This window comes from Giraffa tippelskirchi, chromosome 3 (genome assembly GCF_054371585.1).
Source record: "Giraffa tippelskirchi isolate mGirTip1 chromosome 3, T2T-mGirTip1v1.2.pri, whole genome shotgun sequence".
NCBI classification, from domain to species: Eukaryota; Metazoa; Chordata; class Mammalia; order Artiodactyla; family Giraffidae; genus Giraffa; species Giraffa tippelskirchi.
In genome coordinates, this window is record NC_137277.1 from 64,806,665 (window position 1) to 64,825,933 (window position 19,269).

Here is a 19,269-nt window from a genome sequence, read left to right on the forward strand (position 1 = left end):
CAGTTTTTTGAGGAATCTCCACACTGTTCTCCATAGTGGCTGTACTAGTTTGCATTCCCACCAACAGTGTAAGAGGGTTCCCTTTTCTCCAACCCTCTCCAGCATTTATTGCTTGTAGACTTTTGGAGAGCAGCCATTCTGACTGGTGTGAAATGATACCTCATTGTGGTTTTGATTTGCATCACTCCATGGGAAATAGATGGGGAAACAGTGGAAACAGTGTCAGACTTTCCTTTTTTGGGCTCCAGAATTACTGCAGATGGTGACTGCAGCCATGAAATTAAAAGACGCTTACTCCTTGGAAGGAAGGTTATGGCCAACCTAGATGGCATGTTCAAAAGCAGAGACATTACTTTGCCAACAAAAGTCCGTCTAGTCAAGGCTATGGTTTTTCCAGTGGTCATGTATGGATGTGAGAGTTGGACGGTGAAGAAAGCTGAGCGCCGCAGAATTGATGCTTTTGAACTGTGGTGTTGGAGAAGACTCTTGAGAGTCCCTTGGACTGCAAGGAGATCCAATCAATCCATCCTAAAAGAGATCAATCCTGGGTGTTCATTGGAAGGTCTGATGTTGAAGCTGAAACTCCAATACTTTGGCCACCTCATGCGAAGGGTTGACTCATTGGAAAAGACCCTAATGCTGGGTAGGATTGGGGGCGGGAGGAGAAGGGGATGACAGAGGATGAGATGGTTGGATGGCATCACCGACTCGATGAACATGGGTTTGGGTAGACTCCGGGAGTTGGTGATGGACAGGGAGGCCTGGCGTGCTGCAATTCATGGGGTCGCGGAGAGTCGGACACGACTGAGCGACTGAACGGAACTGAATAATGAGTGATGTTGAGCATCTTTTCATGTGTTTGTTAGCCATCTGTATTTCTTCTTTGGAGAAATGTCTGTTTAGTTCTTTGGCCCATTTTTTGATCGGGTCATTTATTTTTCTGGAATTCAGCTGCAGAAGTTGCTTGTATATTTTTGATATTAATTGTTTGTCTGTTGCTTCGTTTGCTATTATTTTCTCCCATTCTGAAGGCTGTCTTTTCACCTTGCTTACAGTTTCCTTTGTTGTGCAAAAGCTTTTAATTTTAATTAGGTCCCATTTGTTTATTTTTGCTTTTATTTCCAATATTCTGGGAGGTGGGTCATGGAGGATCCTGCTGTGATTTATGTCGGAGAGTGTTTTGCCTATGTTTTCCTCTAGGAGTTTTATAGTTTCTGGTCTTACGTTTAGATCTTTAATCCATTTTGAGTTTATTTTTGTGTATGGTGTTAGGAAGTGTTCTAGTTTCATTCTTTTACAAGTGGTTGACCAGTTTTCCCAGCACCACTTGTTAAAGAGATTGTCTTTTCTCCATTGTATATTCTTGCCTCCTTTGTCGAAGATAAGGTGTCCATATGTGCGTGGGTTTATCTCTGGGCTTTCTATTTTGTTTCATTGATCTATATTTCTATCTTTGTGCCAGTACCATACTGTCTTGATGACTGTGGCTTTGTAGTAGAGCCTGAAGTCAGGCAGGTTGATTCCTCCAGTTCCATTCTTCTTCCTCAAGATTGCTTTGGCTATTTGAGGTTTCTTATATTTCCATACAAATTGTGAGATGATTTGTTCTAGTTCTGTGAAAAATACCATTGGTAGCTTGATAGGGATTGCATTGAATCTATAGATTGCTTTGGGTAGTATACTCATTTTCACTATATTAATTCTTCCAATCCATGAACACGGTATATTTTATATTTCTCCATCTGTTTGTGTCCTCTTTGATTTCTTTCATCAGTGTTTTATAGTTTTCTATATATAAGTCTTTTGTTTCTTTAGGTAGACTTCATTTTTTATTTCTTCTTTGACTCACTGATTGTTAAGGACTGTGTCATTCAATTTCAACATATTTGTGAACTTTCCAGTTTTTCTTCTGTTATTGATTTCTAGTCATACTATTGTCTAGAAATATATCTGGTCATATTTCAATTTTCTCAAATTTGCTAAGATTTTTTTTCTTTGATTTATCATATGATCTATCCTGGAGAATGTTCTGTGTGTACTTGAGAGCAATGTGTCTTCTGATGCTGTTGTATGAAATGTTATTAATATGTTTGTTTGGTCCACTTGGTCTAAAAGTATAGTTCAGATCCAACATTTTCTTATTGATTTTCTGGATGTCCTATCCATTGTTTTAAGTGGGATATTGGAATCTTCTGCAATTATTGTATTATTGTCTGCTTTTCCCTTCTGTTATGTTACTTATTGCTTTAATATACTTAATACTCCAGTGTTGGTGTATTTATATTTATGACTATTATATCTTCTTCATGAATTGAGCTCTTTATCATTGTAAAATTATCTCATTACAATTTTTAGCTTTATTTTGTCTAATATAAGTATAGCTACTCTGCTGTCTTCTGATTTCTACATACATGGAATATATTTTTTCATCCCTTTTCTCTGAGCCTATATGACCCTAAATCTCACTGAGTCTCTTATAAGCAACAAAAATTTCTTTCTTTTTTGATCTGTTCAACCACTCTCTGACTCTTCATTAGAGAAATTAATATATTTATATTTTGAGTAGTTACTGATAGAGACATATTAATCTCATTTTGTTAATTGCTTCCTGAGTGTTGGGTAGTTCCTTTGTTATTTTCTGCCTTTCTTTGTGAATGGATGATTTTCCATAATCATATGCTTTGATTCCCTTCTCTTTACCTTTTTTACACCTACTGGAGGTTTTTCCTCTGAGGTTAACAAGAGGCTTACATTTTCTTCTATGCTAATAACAGCTTAAATCATATACAAAACCTTTACTCTTTCATTCCCAGCCTCTTTATGTTTTTAATGCCATAATTTACTTCTTTCTATATTGTACTTTTATTAACAAATTATTATAAATTTAGTTTTTTTAATACTCTTGTCCTTTAACTTTTATATTGGATTTATTTTATTTTTTTAATTTATTTATTTTAATTGGAGGCTAATTACTTTACAATATTGTAGTGGTTTTGCCATACATTGACATGGATCCGCCATGGGTGTACATGTATTCCCATCCTGAACCCCCCTTCCACCTCCCTCCCCATCCCATCCCTCTGAGTCATCCCAGTGCACCAGCCCCAAGCACCCTGTCTCATGCATAGAACCTGGACTGGCAATTCATTTCTCATATGATAATATACATGTTTCAATGCCATTCTCCCAATTCATCTCACTCTCGGCCTCTCCCACAAAGTCCAAAAGACTGTTCTATACATTGGTGTCTCTTATGCTGTCTTGCATATAGGGTTATCATTCCCATCTTTCTAAATTCCATATATATGTGTTAGTATACCGTATTGGTGTTTTTGTTTCTGGCTTACTTCACTCTGTATAATAGGCTACAGTTTCATCCGCCTCATTAGAACTGATTCAAATGTATTCTTTTTAATGGCTGAGTAATATTCCATTGTGTATATGTACCACAGCTTCCTTATCCATTCGTATGCTGGTGGACATCTAGGTTGCTCCCATGTCCTGGCTTTTATAAACACTGCTGCGATGAACATTGAGGTACACGTGTCTCTTTCAATTCTGGTTTCCTTGGTGTGTATGCCCAGTAGTGGGATTGCTGGGTCATATGGCAGTTCTATTTCCAGTTTTTTGAGGAATCTCCACACTGTTCTCCATAGTGGCTGTACTAGTTTGCATTCCTGTCAACAGTGTAAGAGCGTTCGCTTTTCTCCACACCCTCTCCAGTATTTATTGCTTGCAGAATTTTGGATAGCAGCCATTCTGACTGGCGTGAAATGGTACCTAACCGTGGTTTTGATTTGCATTTCTCTGATAATGAGTGATGTTGAGCATCTTTTCATGTGTTTGTTAGTCATTTGTATGTCTTCTTTGGAGAAATGTCTGTTTAGTTCTTTGGCCCACTTTTTGATTGAGTCGTTTATTTTTCTAGAATTGAGCTGCAGGAGTTGCTTGTGTATTTTTGAGATAAATTCTTTGTCAGTTGCTTTGTTTGCTATTATTTTCTCCTATTCTGAAGGCTGTCTTTTCACCTGCTTATAGTTTCCTTTGTTGTGCAGAAGCTTTTAATTTTAATTAGGTCCCATTTTTTATTTTTGCTTCTATTTCCAATATTCTGGGAGGTGGGTCATAGAGAATCCTGCTGTGCTTTATGTCGAAGAGTGTTTTGCCTATGTTTCCCTCTAGGAGTTTTATAGTTTCTGGTCTTATGTTTAGATCTTTAATCCATTTTGAGTTTATTTTTGTGTATGGTGTTAGAAAGTGTTCTAGTTTCATTCTTTTACAAGTGGTTGACCAGTTTTCCCAGCACCACTTGTTAAAGCGATTGTCTTTTCTCCCTTGTATATTCTTGCCTCCTTTGTCGAAGATAAGGTGCCCATAGGTACGTGGATTTATCTCTGGGCTTTCTATTTTGTTCCACTGATCTATATTTCTATCTTTGTGCCAGTACCATACTGTCTTGATGACTGTGGCTTTGTAGTACAGCCTGAAGTCAGGCAAGTTGATTTCTCCAGTTCCATTCTTCTTTCTCAAGATTGCCTTTGCTATTCGAGGTTTTTTGTATTTCCATACAAACTGTGAAATTATTTGTTCTAGTTCTCTGAAAAAGACCGTTGGTAGCTTTATAGGGTTTGCATTGTATCTATAGATTGCTTTGGGTAGTATACTCATTTTCACTATATTGATTCTTCCAATCAATGAACATGGAATATTTCTCCATCTATTTGTATCCTCTTGGATTTCTTTCACCAGTGTTTTATAGCTTTCTATATATAGGTCTTTTGTTTCTTTAGGTAGATATATTCCTAAGTATTTTATTCTTTTCATTGCAATGGTGAATGGAATTGTTTCCTTAATTTCTCTTTCTGTTTTCTCATTGTTAGTGCATAGGAATGCAAGGGATTTCTGTGTGCTGATTTTATATCCTTCAACTTTACTATATTCATTGATCAGCTCTAGTAATTTTCTGGTGGAATCTTTAGGGTTTTCTATGTAGAGGATCATGTCATCTACAAACAGTGAGAGTTTTACTTCTTCTTTTCCAATCTGGACTCCTTTTATTTCTTTTTCTGCTCTGATTGCTGTGGCCAAAACTTCCAAAACTATGTTGAATAGTAGTGGTGAGAGTGGGCACCCTTATCTTGTTCCTGACTTTAGGGGAAATGCTTTCAATTTTTCACCATTGAGGATAATATTTTCTGTGGGTTTGTCATATATAGCTTTTATTATGTTGAGGTGTGTTTCTTCTATTCCTGCTTTCTGGAGGGTTTTTATCATAAATGGATGTTGATTTTTTCAAAGGCTTTCCCTGCCTCTATTGAGATAATCATATGGTTTTTATCTTTTAGTTTGTTTATGTGGTATATTACGTTGATTGATTTGCGGATATTGAAGAACCCTTACACCCCTGGGATAAAGCCCACTGGTCATGATGTATGATCTTTTTAATATGTTGTTGGATTCTGTTTGCTAGAATTTTGTTAAGGATTTTTGCATCTATGTTCATCACTGATATTGGCCTGTCGTTTTCCTTTTTTGTTGCATCTTTGCCTGGTTTGGGTATTAGGGGGATGGTGGCCTCATAGAATGAGTTTGGAAGTTTACCTTCCTCTGCAATTTTCTGGAAGAGTTTGAGTAGGATAGGTGTTAGCTCTTCTCTAAATTTTTGGTAGAAGTCAGCTGTGAAGCTGTCTGGTCCTGGGCTTTTGTTTGTTGGAAGATTTCTGATTACAGTTTCGATTTCCGTGCTTGTGATGGGTCTGTTAAGATTTTCTATTTCTTCCTGGTTCAGTTTTGGAAAGTTGTACTTTTCTAAGAATTTGTCCATTTCTTCCAAGTTGTCCATTTTATTGGCATACAGTTGCTGATAGTAGTCTCTTATGATCCTTTGTATTTCTGTGTAGTCTGTTGTGATTTCTCCATTTTCATTTCTAATTTTGTTGAATTGATTCTTCTCCCTTTGTTTCTTGATGAGTCTGTCTAATAGCTTGTCAATTTTATTTACCTTCTCAAAGAACCAGCTTTTGGCTTTGTTGAGTCTTGCTATGGTCTCTTTTGTTTCTTTTGCATTTATTTCTTCCTGAATTTGTAAGATTTCTTTCCTTCTATTAACCCAGGGGTGCTTCATTTCTTCCTTTTCTAGTTGCTTTAGGTGTAGAGTTAGGTTATTTATTTGACTTATGTCTTGTTCCTTGAGGTGAGCCTGTATTGCTATGAACCTTCCCCTTAGCACTGCTTTTACAGTGTCCCATAGGTTTTGGGTTGTTGTGTTTCTTCATTTTCATTCGTTTCTATGCATATTTTGATTTCCTTTTTGATTTCTTCTGTGATTTGTTGGTTATTCAGCAGCGTGTTGTTCAGCCTCCATATGTTGGACGTTTTAATAGTTTTTCTCCTGTAATTGACATATAATCTTACTGCATTGTGGTCAGAAAAGATGCTTGGAATGATTTCAATTTTTTGAATTTACCAAGGCTAGATTTATGGGCCAGGATGTGATCTATTCTGGAGAAGCTTCCATGTGCACTTGAGAAAAAGGTGAAATTCATTGTTTTGGGGTAAAAGTCCTATAGATATCAATTAGGTCTAACTGGTCTATTGTATCATTTAAAGTTTGTGTTTCCTTGTTAATTTTCTGTTTAGTTGATCTATCCATAGTTGTGAGTAGGGTATTAAAGTCTCCCACTATTTTTGTGTTATTGTTAATTTCCCCTTTCATACGTGTTAGCCTTTGCCTTACATATTGTGGTGCTCCTATGTTGGGTGCATATATATTTATAATTGTTATATCTTCTTCTTGGATTGATCCGTTGATCATTATGTAGTGTCCTTCTTTGTCTCTTTTCACAGCCTTTATTTTTTTAAATTTATTCATTTATCTATTTTTACTTTACAATATTGTATTGATTTTTGCCATACATTGACATGAATCTGCCATGGGTGTACATGTCTATTTTATCTGATATGAATATTGCTACTTCTGCGTTCTTTTGGTCTCTATTTGCATGGAATATCTTTTTCCAGTCCTTCACTTTCAGTCTGTATGTGTCCCTTGTTTTGAGGTGGGCCTCTTGTAGACAACATATATAGGGGTCTTGTTTTTGTATCCATTCAGCCAGTCTTTGTCTTTTGGTTCGGGCATTCAACCCATTTACACTTAAGGTAATTATTGATAAGTATGATCCCGTTGCCATTTACTTTGTAGTTTTGTGTTTGAGATTATACACCCTTTCTGTGTTTCCTGTCTAGAAAGATCCTTTAGCATTTGTTGGAGAGCTGGTTTGGTGGTGCTAAATTCTCTCAGCTTTTGCTTGTCTGTAAAGCTTTTGATTTTGCCTTCATATTTGAATGAGATCCTTGCTGGGTACAGTAATCTGGGCTGTAGGTTTTTTTCTTTCAGCACTTTACGTATGTCCTGCCATTCCCTTCTGGTCTGAAGTTTTTCTACTGAAAGATCAGCTGTTATCCTTATGGGAATCCCCTTGTGTGTTATTTGTTGTTTTTCCCTTGCTGGTTTTAATATTTGTTCTTTGTATTTGTTCTTTGTTAATTTGATTACTATGTGTCTTGGGGTGTTTTGCCTTGGGTTTATCCTCTTTGGGACTCTCTGGGTTTCTTGGACTTGAGTGACTATTTCCTTCCCCATTTTAGGGAAATTTTCAACTATTATCTCCTCGAGTATTTTCTCATGATCTTTCTTTTTGTCTTCTTCTTCTGGGACTTCTATTATTCGAATGTTGGTGTGTTTAACATTGTCCGAGAGGTCTTTGAGGTTGTCCTCATTTCTTTTCATTCTTTTTTCCTGTCTGTTTCATTTATTTCTACCATTCTATCTTCTACCTCACTTATCGTATCTTCTGCCTCTGTTATTCTACTGTTGGTTCCCTCCAGAGTGTTTTTTGACCTCATTTATTGCATTCTTCATTATATATTGACTCTTTTTTATTTCTTCTAGGTTCTTGTTAAACATTTCTTGCATCTTCTCAATCCTTATCTCCAGGCTATTTATCTGTAATTCCCATTTTGTTTTCAAGGTTTTGGATCATTTTCACTATCATTATTCGGAATTCTTTATCAGGTAGATTCCCTATATCTTCCTCTTTTGTTTGGTTTGGTGGGCATTTATCCTGTTCCTTTACCTGCTGAATATTTCTTGTCTTTTCATTTTGTTTACATTGCTGTGTTTGGGGTGGTCTTTCTGTATTCTGGCAGTTTGTGATTCCTCTTTACCGTGGAGGTTCCCTGCTGTGGGTGGGGTTGGATGGGTGGCTTGTCAAAGTTCCCTGGTTAGGGAAGTTTGGTTCGGTGTTCTGGTGGGTGGAGCCTGATTTCTTCTCTCTGTATTGCAATGAAGTGTCCAGTGGTTAGTTTAGAGATGTCAATGAGTTTGGTGTGACTTTGGGCAGCCTGTATATTGATGCTCAGGGCTATGTTCTCGTGTTGCTGGAGAATTTGTGTGGTATGTCTTACTCTGGAACTTGTTGGCCCTTGGGTGATGCTTTGTTTCAGTGTATGTATGGAGGCTTTTAATGAGTTCCTATTGATTAATGTTGCCTGGAGTCAGGAGTACTTTGGTGTTCTCAGAATTTGGACTTAAGCCTCCTGCCTCTGGTTTTCAGTCTTATTCTTACAGTAGCCTCAAGACTTCTCCATCTATACAGCACTGATGGTAAAACATATAGGTTAGTGATGAAAAGTTTCTCCACAGTGAGGGGCACCTGGAGAGGTACAGAGAGTTACATGGAGAAGAGAAGAGGGAGGAGAGAGATAGAGGTGACCAGGAGGAGTAGAGGGGGAATCAAAAGGGGAGAGAGCAAGCTAGCCAGTAATCACTTCCCTTTGTGCTCTCCACAGTCTGGATCCCTCAGAGATTTTCACAGAGTTACACAGAGAAGAGAAGAGGGAGGAAGGAGACAGAAGTGTCCAGGAGGAGAAACAGGGGAATCAAAAGGGTAGAGACAGATCCAGCCAGTAATCAGTTCCCTAAGTGTTCTCCACAGCCCGGAACACACAAAAAGATTCTCAGAGTTGGCTAGAGAAGGGAAGAGGAGGGAGGGGAGACAGAGGTGATCTGATGGAGAAAAAGGAGATTCAAAAGGGGCAGAAACCAACCAAGCCAGTAATCTCACTCTGAAGTAAAAATGGGTACTGAAGATTGGGTTCTTAAATGTACAAAATTGATAACAAATACCAAAAAGCAAAGATTAAAAATCTAGGGTAGAGATTAGATTCTCAAAAATACAATATTGAAAATTAAAAAGTCACAAAAATTATAAAATACATATATATATGAAATTTGCTTTAAAAATATGGTCTTTTTTTTTACAAGGTAATTATAGGTGTTAAAAATGAAAACGAAAGGAGTAATAGAGGACTTAAAATTTTTTTTAACTTTTTTTTATTTTAGAAATGATAATAGTAAAAATATATCTAGGACTTTCTGGAGCTGTGTGGACAGTGTGGGGTCAGTTCATTTTTGAATAGTTCCTTGATCGAGCTTATAGTTCTCAAGATCCATAGGCCCCTTCCTATGTAGTTGGTGCTAACTACAGGGTTTTAGTCTATTGCACCTGTCACTTCTAAAGTGGTTCCCTCTGTTTATTTTAGCTTCTTCTGTTTGCTGGTCTCTTCAGTGTCTAATTTCGGCACTGAGACATGGGGATGGTGGTGGTCACCTTTTTTAGGCTCACTTGTTCAGTCATGCTGTGGGGAGGGAGGAACACTGCAAACCAATATCACTGGCGGGTGTGGGGAGTGCTCACAGTGTCTGGTCACACTGGGTTTGCCCCCGCTCACGGCATGTGTTCTTTCCCAGTCTACACTGCTCAGGCTCTAGGTTGCTCTGCCGGGAACTGTCTGAGGCAGGCCCTGGGTTGTATACACTTCCCAGGTCTATGCTGCTCCGGTTCAGGTTCTCGGGTACTCCACAAAGGTGCAGACTTGGTTGGGCCTGCGTTTTGTGCCCGTCCCAGGTCCAAGCAGCTCAGGCGACCAGGTGTTTGGTGAGCACAGTCACCCCTCGTTGGAGGCTGTGACTTATCGCCTCCCCCGTCCCAGCTGCTCGTTTTTCTGGGTGTACAACTGGCACGCCTTCTCAGGTGTGCCATGTGTCTCTTCTGGGGAGCTGATCTCTTTCTGCGACCCTCCCAGCGGATGTCGACCATTCACAATCCCAAGAAGTCTTGGTTAGCAATGAAGTCTGCTTGCAGTTTGGTAGATGATGCCTCTCTGGGACCACGATTGCCCCCTTTCATCTCTGGCTGCCCTCACCTGCCTGTCTCCAGCGGGGGATGTGCCGGTCCGCAGCTGGCTAGCTCTGCTCAGTCCTTTGTTCTGTGAGTGGACCTCGGGCCTTGCAGTGTCTTAGGTTAGGACTTTTTGCGGGATAGCTTTCCCACAGTCTGAGTTGCTATCTCAAGTTAGTTCCCTCAGATTGCCCTCGGGACATTCAGGCCCCGTCTTACCCTAAGCAGTGCAGCCCGCACCTCCCTGGCCAGCCCCCATTTGCTAGTGGCAGGTGCGAGCATCTGGGCTGCTTCTCTGCTGAGAGTTGCCATTAGGCACATAATCTGTGGGTTTTATTTATTGATTGATTGATTTTTCCTCCCTGTTATGTTGCCCTCTGTGATTCCAAGGCTCACCACAGACCTGCCTGTGAGAGTGTTTCCTGGTGTTTGGAAACTTCTCTCTTTTTTAAGACTCCCTTCCCAGGACGGATCTCCGTCCCTACTTCTTTTGTCTCTCTTTTTGTCTTTTAGTTTGTCCTACCTCCTTTCAAAAACAATGGGCTGCTTTTCTGGGTTCCTGATGTCCTCTGCCAGCATTCAGAAGTTGTTTTGTGGAATTTGCTCAGCGTTCAAATGTTCTTTCAATGAATTTGTGGGGGAGAAAGTGGTCTCCCTGTCCTATTCCTCTGCCATCTTGGGACCGCCTCTATATTGGATTTAAATGATTAACACACCACCATATTCCAGTATTAGAGTATTGTTAACTTGACTATAACTTGACCAGTTAAAATGTACTAGTGTGTTGTACATTTTCAGGTTTTCATGTTAGTAATTAGTATACTTTCATTTCAGCTTGTGAAATCCCTTTCTACATTTCTTATAAGGTAGGTGTAATAGTGATCAATATCCTCAGCTTTTGTTTTTCTGGAAGTCTTTATCTCTCCTTTATTTCTGAAGAATAACATTACTGGATAGAGTATTCTTGGTTGGCATATTTTTACTCTCAACACTTTGAATATATCATCCCACTCTCTTCTGGCCTTCAAAGATTCTGTTGAGAAATCACTAGTAGCCCTATGAGACTCCCTTGTAAGTTACAAGCTTATTTTCTCTTGATTATTTTAAGATTCTCTCTTTGTGTTTGATTTTTGACAGTTTTATTATAATGTGTCTTGGAGAGGTTCTGTATAAGTAGATTTTGTTTGGTAACCTGTAAGTTTCATGAATTAGGTTATCAAAATCTCTCCTCACATTTGGGAAATTCTAAGCCATTCCATATTTTATTGTTTAATATTATTTATTTATTTGGCTGCATCCAGACTTAGTTGCAGCATACAGTATCTTTGTTGCATCATGCAGGATCTTTTTCATTGAGGCACACAGACTCTAGTTGTGGTGCGTGTGTCAGTAGTTGCAGCACACAAATTTAGTTGCTCTGCAGCATGTGGGATCTTAGTTCCCCAACAAGAAATCAATCCATGTCTCCTGCGTGGTAAGGCAGATTCTTAACTACTGGACCACCAGGGAAGTCCCAGCCAGAATTCTTTTTCTTGTCATTAGAACTTTTAAAATTTACTCTCTTAGCAACTTTCAAATATGCAATACCATGTTAACTGTAATTGCCATGGTGTATAGTACATGCCCCCCTCGCATGGATCACAGCCTTGTCATGGTGAAGGGGCTTGCATAACTCAATGATGCTATGAGCCATGCCATGCAGAGCCACCCAAGATGGATGGGTCATAGTGAATAGTTCTGACAAAACAGGGTCCACTGGAGAAGGAAATTGCAACCCACTCAAATATTCTTTCCTGGAGAACCCTTTGGACCGTATGAAAATGCAAAGAAAAAAAAATGACACTGGATGTTGAGTCCCCCAAGTTGCAAGGTGTCCAGTATGCTACTGGGCAAGAGCAGAGGGAAATTGCCAAAAGCTCCAGTAAGAATGAAGTGGCTGGGTCAAAGGGAAAATGATGCTCAGCTGTGGATATGTCTGGTGGTGAAAGTCCAGTGGTGTTAAGAACAATATTGCATAAGAACCTGAAATTTTAGGTCCATGAAACAAGGTAAATTGAACTTGGTCAAGCAGGAGATAGCAACATTGAACATCAACATCTTAGGAATCAGTAAACTAAAATGGACAAGAATGGGTGAATTTAAATCAGATGATCATTATATCTATTACTGTGAGCAAGAATCATTTAGAATAAATGGAATAGACCTCATAATCAACAAAAGAATTCAAAATGCAGTACTTAAGTGCAATCTCAAAAATGACAGAATGATCTCAGTTCATTTCCAAGGCAAACCATTAAACATCACAGTAATCCAAGTCTGTGCCCCAAATCACTGATGCTGAAAAAGAAATTGACTGGTTCTATGAAGTACAACATCTAGAACTAAAACCAAAAAAAAAAAAAAAAAAAAAGATGTCCTTTTCATCATAGGGGATTGGAATGCAAAAGTAGGAAGTCAAGAGATATCCAGAATAACAGGCAAGTTTGGCATTAGACTACAAAATGAAGCAGGGCAAAGGCTAACAGAGTTTTGTCAAAAGAATACGCTGGTCATAGCAAACACCCTTTTCCAACAACCTAAGGAACAACTCTACACATGGTCATCACCAGATGGACAATATCAAAATCAGATTGATTATGTTCTTTGCAGCCAAAGATGGAGCAGCTCTATACAGTCAGTAAAAACAAGACCGGGAGCTGACTGTAGCTCAGTTCATGAGATCGTTATTGTAAAATTGAGACTTAAATTGAAGAAAGTAGGGAAAACCACTGTGCCATTCAGGTATGACCTAAGTAAAATCTCTTATTTGATACACTGGAGATGATGAATAGATTCAAGGGATTAGATCTTGTAGACAGAGTGCCTGAAGAACTATGGACAAAGGTTTGTAACATTGTACAGGAGACAGTGACCAAAACCTTCCCAAAGAAAAAAGAAATGCAACAAGGCAAAGTGATTGTCTCAGGAGGCTTTATAAATATCTGAGGAAAGAAGAGAAGTGAAAGGCAAGGAAGAAAGGGAAAGATATACCCAACTGAATGCAGAGTTCCAGAGAATAGCAAGGAGAGATAAGAAGGCCTTCTTAAATGAACGATGCAAAGAAATAGAGGAAAACAATAGAATGGGAATGACTAGAGAAAATTGGAGATATCAAGGGAACATTTCATGCAAAGATGGACATGATAAAGACAGAAATGGTAAGGACCTAACAAAAGCAAAAGAGATTAAGAAGCAGTAGTAATAATACACAGAAGAACTATACAAGAAAGGTCTTAATGACTCAGATAACCACAATGGTGTAGTCACTCCTAGAGCTGGACATCCTATAGTATGAAGTCAAGTGGCCTTAGGAAGCCAAGTGGGCCATTGGAAGCATTACTTAAAACAAAGCTAGTGGAGGGACAGAATTCCAGCTGACCTTATTTAAAGTCCTAAAATATGATGCTGTTAAAGTGCTGCACTCAATATGTCAGCAAAATTGGAAATTCAGCGATGGCCTCAGGATTGGACAATGTCAGTTTTCATTGCAATATCAAAGAAGGGAAATGTCAAAGAATGTTCAGACTACCATACAATTGTACTCATTTCACATGCCATTATAGGAAGGCCATGCTCAAAATCCTTCAAGCTGGGCTTCAGCAGTACATGCTTGAGAATGTCAAGATTTATAAGCTCTGTTTGAAAGAGGCAGAGGAACCAGAGATCAAATTGCCAACATTTGTTGGATCTGGAGAAAGGAAGAGAGTTCCAGGAAAACATCTACTTCTGCTTCATTGAATACACTAAGGCCTTTGACTGTGTGGATCACAAAAAACTGAAAAGTTCTTAAAGGAATGGGAATACCAGTCCACCTTACCTACCTTCTGAGAAACCTGTATGTGGGTCAAGTAGCAACAGTCACAACCAGACATAGTACAACTAACTGGTTCAAAACTGGGAAAGGACTACAATGAGTATATTGTCACCCAGCTAATTTAACTCTTATGCAGAGTACATCATGCAAAATGCCGGGTTGGATGAATCACAAGGTGGAGTCAAGATTACCAGGAGAAATATAAACAACATCAAATATGCAAATGATACCACTCTAAGGCAAAAAGTGAAGAGAAACGAAGGAGCATCTGGATGAGGATGACAGAGGAAAGTGAAAAGTCTAGCTTGAAATTCATTACTAGAAATACTAAGATCATGACATCTTGTCCTATCACTTCATGACAAATAGAAGGGGGGATAGGGGAAACAGTGACAGATTTTCTTTTCTTGGGTTCTGAAATCACTGCAGATAGTGACTGCAGCCATGAAATTAAAAGATGCTTGCTCCTTGGAAGGAAAGCTATGACAAACCTAAGACAGCATATTAAAAAGCAGAGACATTACTTTGCTAACAAATGTCCACATAGTCAAGGGTATGGTTTTTTTCAGTAGTCATGTGCAGATGTGAGAGTTGGACAATAAAGAAGACTGAGTGCCAAAGAAGGGATGTTCTCAAATTGTGGTACTGGAGAAGACTATTGAGAGTCCCTCAGACTGCAAGGATATCAAACCAGTCAATCCTAAAGGAAATCAATCCTGAATATTCATTGGAAGGTCTGTTGCTGAACCTGAAGCTCCAATACTTAGACCACCTGATGCAAAGAGTCGACTCACTGGAAAAGACCCTGTTGCTGGGAAAAACTGACGACAAAAGGAGAAGGGTGTGGCAGAGGATGAAATGCTTAGATAGCATCACCAACTCAATGGACATGAATTTGAGCAAACTTTGGAAGATAGTGAAGTAAAGAGGAGACTTGTGTCCATTGAGTGGTGAAGAGTCAGAAACGACTTACTGACAGAACAACAAGGACAGCATATTACATCCACAAGACTTAACTATTTTATGTCTTGAAGTTTGTACGTTCTAACTCCCTTCACTCCTTTCATGCACCTTCCCATCCCCTACTTCTGGCTACCACTAGTCTTTTCTCTGTATCTATGAACTTTTGTTTTTAGATTCCACATATAAGTGAGACCATAAAATAAATCATAAATCTTTCTATGTATGACTTACTTTGAAAACAGCTTAATGTAATCAAGGACCATCTGTGTTGTCACAAATGGCAAGATTTCATTCTATCTTAAGGCTTAATAATATTCCATTGTATATATACCACATTTTCTTTATCCATTCATCTATCAATAACACTTTGATTGTTTCTGTATCTTAGCTATTTCAAATAACTCTGCAGTTGAACACAAAGGTGTATCTTGAAAAGTTACTGATTTCATTTTCTTTGAATATCCAAAGGTGGAATTTCTGGATCAGATGGTAGTTCTACTTTTACTATTTTGAGGAACTTCTATACTGTTTTCTGTAGTGGCCGTACAAGTTTACATTTCTACCAACATTGCACATGGGTTCTCTTTTCTCCTCCTACTCGCCAACACTTGGTATTTCTTGTCTTTTTTATGATTCTAGCAGATGTGAGATAATATCTCATTGTGGTATGGATGTGCATTCCCCTGATGATTAGGTCTGTTGAGTGTCTTTTCATGTACCTATTTGCCATTTCTATGTCTTCTTTGGAAAAGTGTATATTCACACCACCCGTCCACTTTTTAATCGAATTGTGATGGGTTTTGTTTGTTTTTTGTTTTTGAGCTGTAAAAGCTCTATATATTAACATACTTTAGATATTAACCCCTTATTGGATATATTATTTGCAAATACTTTCTCACATTGAGTATTGTTACCTTTTCGCATTGTTGAAGATTTCCTTTGTTGTGCAGAAACTTTACTGTTTGATATAATCCCATTTGTAAATTTTTGCTTTTGTTCCTTTGTTTTTGGTGTCAAATCCAAAAAAGTTATTCACAACACCCAATGTAAAGAGTTTACTCCCTGTGTTTTCTTCTAGGGATTTTATGGTTTCAGGTTGTACATTCAAGTCTTTAATCCATTTAGTGTTGATTTTTTGTGTATGGTAAAAGATATTCTTTTGCATGTGGATGTCTAGTTCCCAGTACCCTTTATTGAAACCTGTCCTCTTCATCATATATTCTTGGCGCCATCATATATTCTTGGCTTCTCTGTCATAAATTAATTGATTATATATGAGTGAGTTTATTTCTTGGCTTTTTTTCTGTTACATTGATCTGTATGTCTGTTTTTATGTCACTACTGCTTTGATTAGAGTACTTCATTATGTAGTTTGAAATTAGGAAGCCCAATGCCTCCAGCTTTGTTCTTCATTCTCAAAGAATTGCTTTGCCTATTTGGGATCTTTTATCATTACATACAAAGTTTAGGATTGTTTGTGCTATTTCTGTGGAAAATGTTATTGGAATTTTGATAGGTATTGCATTGAAACTGTAGATTGCTATAAGTAGTATGGCCATTGTAACAATACTAGTTCTTCTAATCCATGATCATAGAGCATCTTAACATTTACTTGTGACATTTATCTTCTTTGATTTTGTTCATCAAAGTCTTATAGTTTTCAGTGAACAAGTATTTTATCTCCTTAGTTATATTTTAGTGTATTTTTAATTGGAGGATAATTGCTTTACAATGTTGTATTGGTTTCTGCCATACAGCAATGTGAATCAGAAATAAGTATACATATATCTCCCTTCCTCACACCCCAACCATCTTGCCTCTCTAGGTCATCATAGAGCATTAGGCTGATCTCCCTGTGTTATACAGCAGCATCCCACTACCTATCTATTTTGCATATGGTAGTGTATATATGTCAATGCTATTCTCTCAATTTGTCCCACCCTCTCCTTCCCCGACTGTGTCCACAAATACATTCTCTATGTCTATGTCTCTATTCCTTCCCTGAAAGTAAGTTCATCAGTACAATTTTTCTAGATTCCATATATACACATTAATATACAATATTTGTTTTTCTTTTTCTGACTTACTTCACTCTATATAACAGGCTTTGGGTTCATCCACCTCACTAGAACTGACTCAGATTTGTTCCTTTTAATGGCTGCATAATATTCCATTGCATATATGTGTGTGTGTATCACAAATTCTTTATCCATTCATCAGTCAATGAACATCTACGTTGCTTCCATGTCCTGGCTATTGTAAATAGTTCTGCAATGAACATTGGGATACATGTGTCTTTTTGCATTGTTTTCTCAGGATATATGCCCAGTAGTGGGATTACTGGATAATATGGGGCTTAAAAGTCTGCAGGTCTAGGAAGTTTCTACATATTGCTGTAAAACCAGCTGATTAAGCTTGGGTTCCTGGTCTCTTGCAAGGGGCTGTGTTCAGCTCAAGGCCAGACTGCAAGATGTCTTGCTTCCACACTCACTAAGGTAGCTATTGACAGGCCTCAGATCCATGCTGGCTGTTGACTTGAAAACATCAGTTTCTTGCCACATGAGCTTCTCCACTGCCCTATTCACAGTATGTCATCTGACTTCTTCCAGAGCAAGGGGTCCATGAGAGGCACCCTCAAATGGAAGCAACAACCTTTTTATCACCTAATCTTGGAAATGACATTCCATTACTTCTGCCCAAGTCATTCGTTAGAAGTGAGTCACTAAGTCCAGCCTATATTCAAGGGGAAGGGCTCATACAAGGGCCTTCATCAAGGTGGTGAGGCCTTTGGGGACTTCTTAGAAGCTGCCCACCATACTGAGTGATGCTGGTGGTTTTACAAATACTGCTATAATTAATAGCCTCAAAACAAAGACCTTTTTTACTGAGAAAATCAAAATTCCATGGTGAGTGAATGGATATAAGGCCCTAGTAGCACCCTCAAAGTGGGGAAATGGGGAGGGAGGGGGGCTGTTTTCCATTAAGCTAATGGAAAAAATAAAGGTGACATTTTGCACTTGGAGCACCATTCTCCATCTAGGACTCCCTCTAAAGGCCTATAGCCAAGCTATGAAAATGGTAATGTTCTAAAATTCTGATAAAGCAAAAGTTGAGGATCAATCTTTCATTGACAGCATCAGGAGGTCCCAGCCAATAACTCACGTACAAGCTGGTAGAAGCCTAGGGAATGGCGCATTGGAAAAGTCCGAGTTTCTTTTGTTCGAAAATAAGTGAGCTCATATCTAGTGGCAGTAACTGCGTTCCTGTAGAAGCCTCAGCATGAGGGTAGCTTGGCTTCCTTTTGGGCAGCTTTGTGTCGGGTACTCACTGAAAGCCTTAGGAGGACAGCTTCTTTATGTACTGTACATAAAATGCACAACAGAGAGTCTTGCATAAAGATGTGCTCATTAACTTCCCTTTGCAAGAACTTTGAGAATTATAAAAGAGCCTAAGGTGTGGTTCTTGCTTAGTTAAGGAGATGTTATTTCCACCTGTAAAACAACAGGAATTTTTACCATGTAGAATGGTGAAAAGGATATGGGATTTAGAATCAGAAGAATACAGCTGACACTTAACAATGTCAGAGTTAATAGCGCCTACCCTCTGCATAGTGGAATATCCAAATATAACTTAACAGTCAGTCCTCCATACCCACAGTTCCACATCCAGGGATTCAGCCATCCATGGATCCTATACTGCTGTAGTATTTACTATTGAAAATAATCCATGAGTAGATCCATGCAGTTCAGAATCATGTTGTCCAAGGATCAACTGTCTAATGACACACATAGTTGTGTGAACTTGGGTTATCACTTAAGTTTTCTGAGTTTCTATTACCTTATTTACAGGATATGGATAATATGCCTGTGTCTTCTAGCTTGAGTGAAGTTGAGGAGAGGGAACTAAGTATAGCACTTTTTAAACTGAGTACAATATTTGGGTATCAAAAATACACAGTGATTCTTTACCTTGGATGCATATTAGAATCACTTGCCAAGCTTTGAAGAATCCCAATTCCCAGGCTGTACACCAAAGCCATTCTGTAGTAATTATGCCTCCCCTTCCTCTTCTTTCTCCATGTGTGTGTCTGTGTCTGTGTGTATGTGTGAATATACAAAGCCTCTTGAAATAGTTAAGAGAAATTTCACTTTTGTTTCCACCAAATAGTATACACAAAGTACTTGGGGATGACATTCCAAAGAGGGGATGTGA

At 38.5% G+C, this 19,269-nt stretch overlaps 1 protein-coding gene across 1 annotated transcript in view; it reads left to right on the top strand.

Moving 5' to 3' along the window:
* Nucleotides 1-19,269, top strand: part of ARHGEF4 (Rho guanine nucleotide exchange factor 4) — a 265,787-nt gene that overhangs the window by 90,025 nt on the left and 156,493 nt on the right. The window lies entirely within an intron of this gene.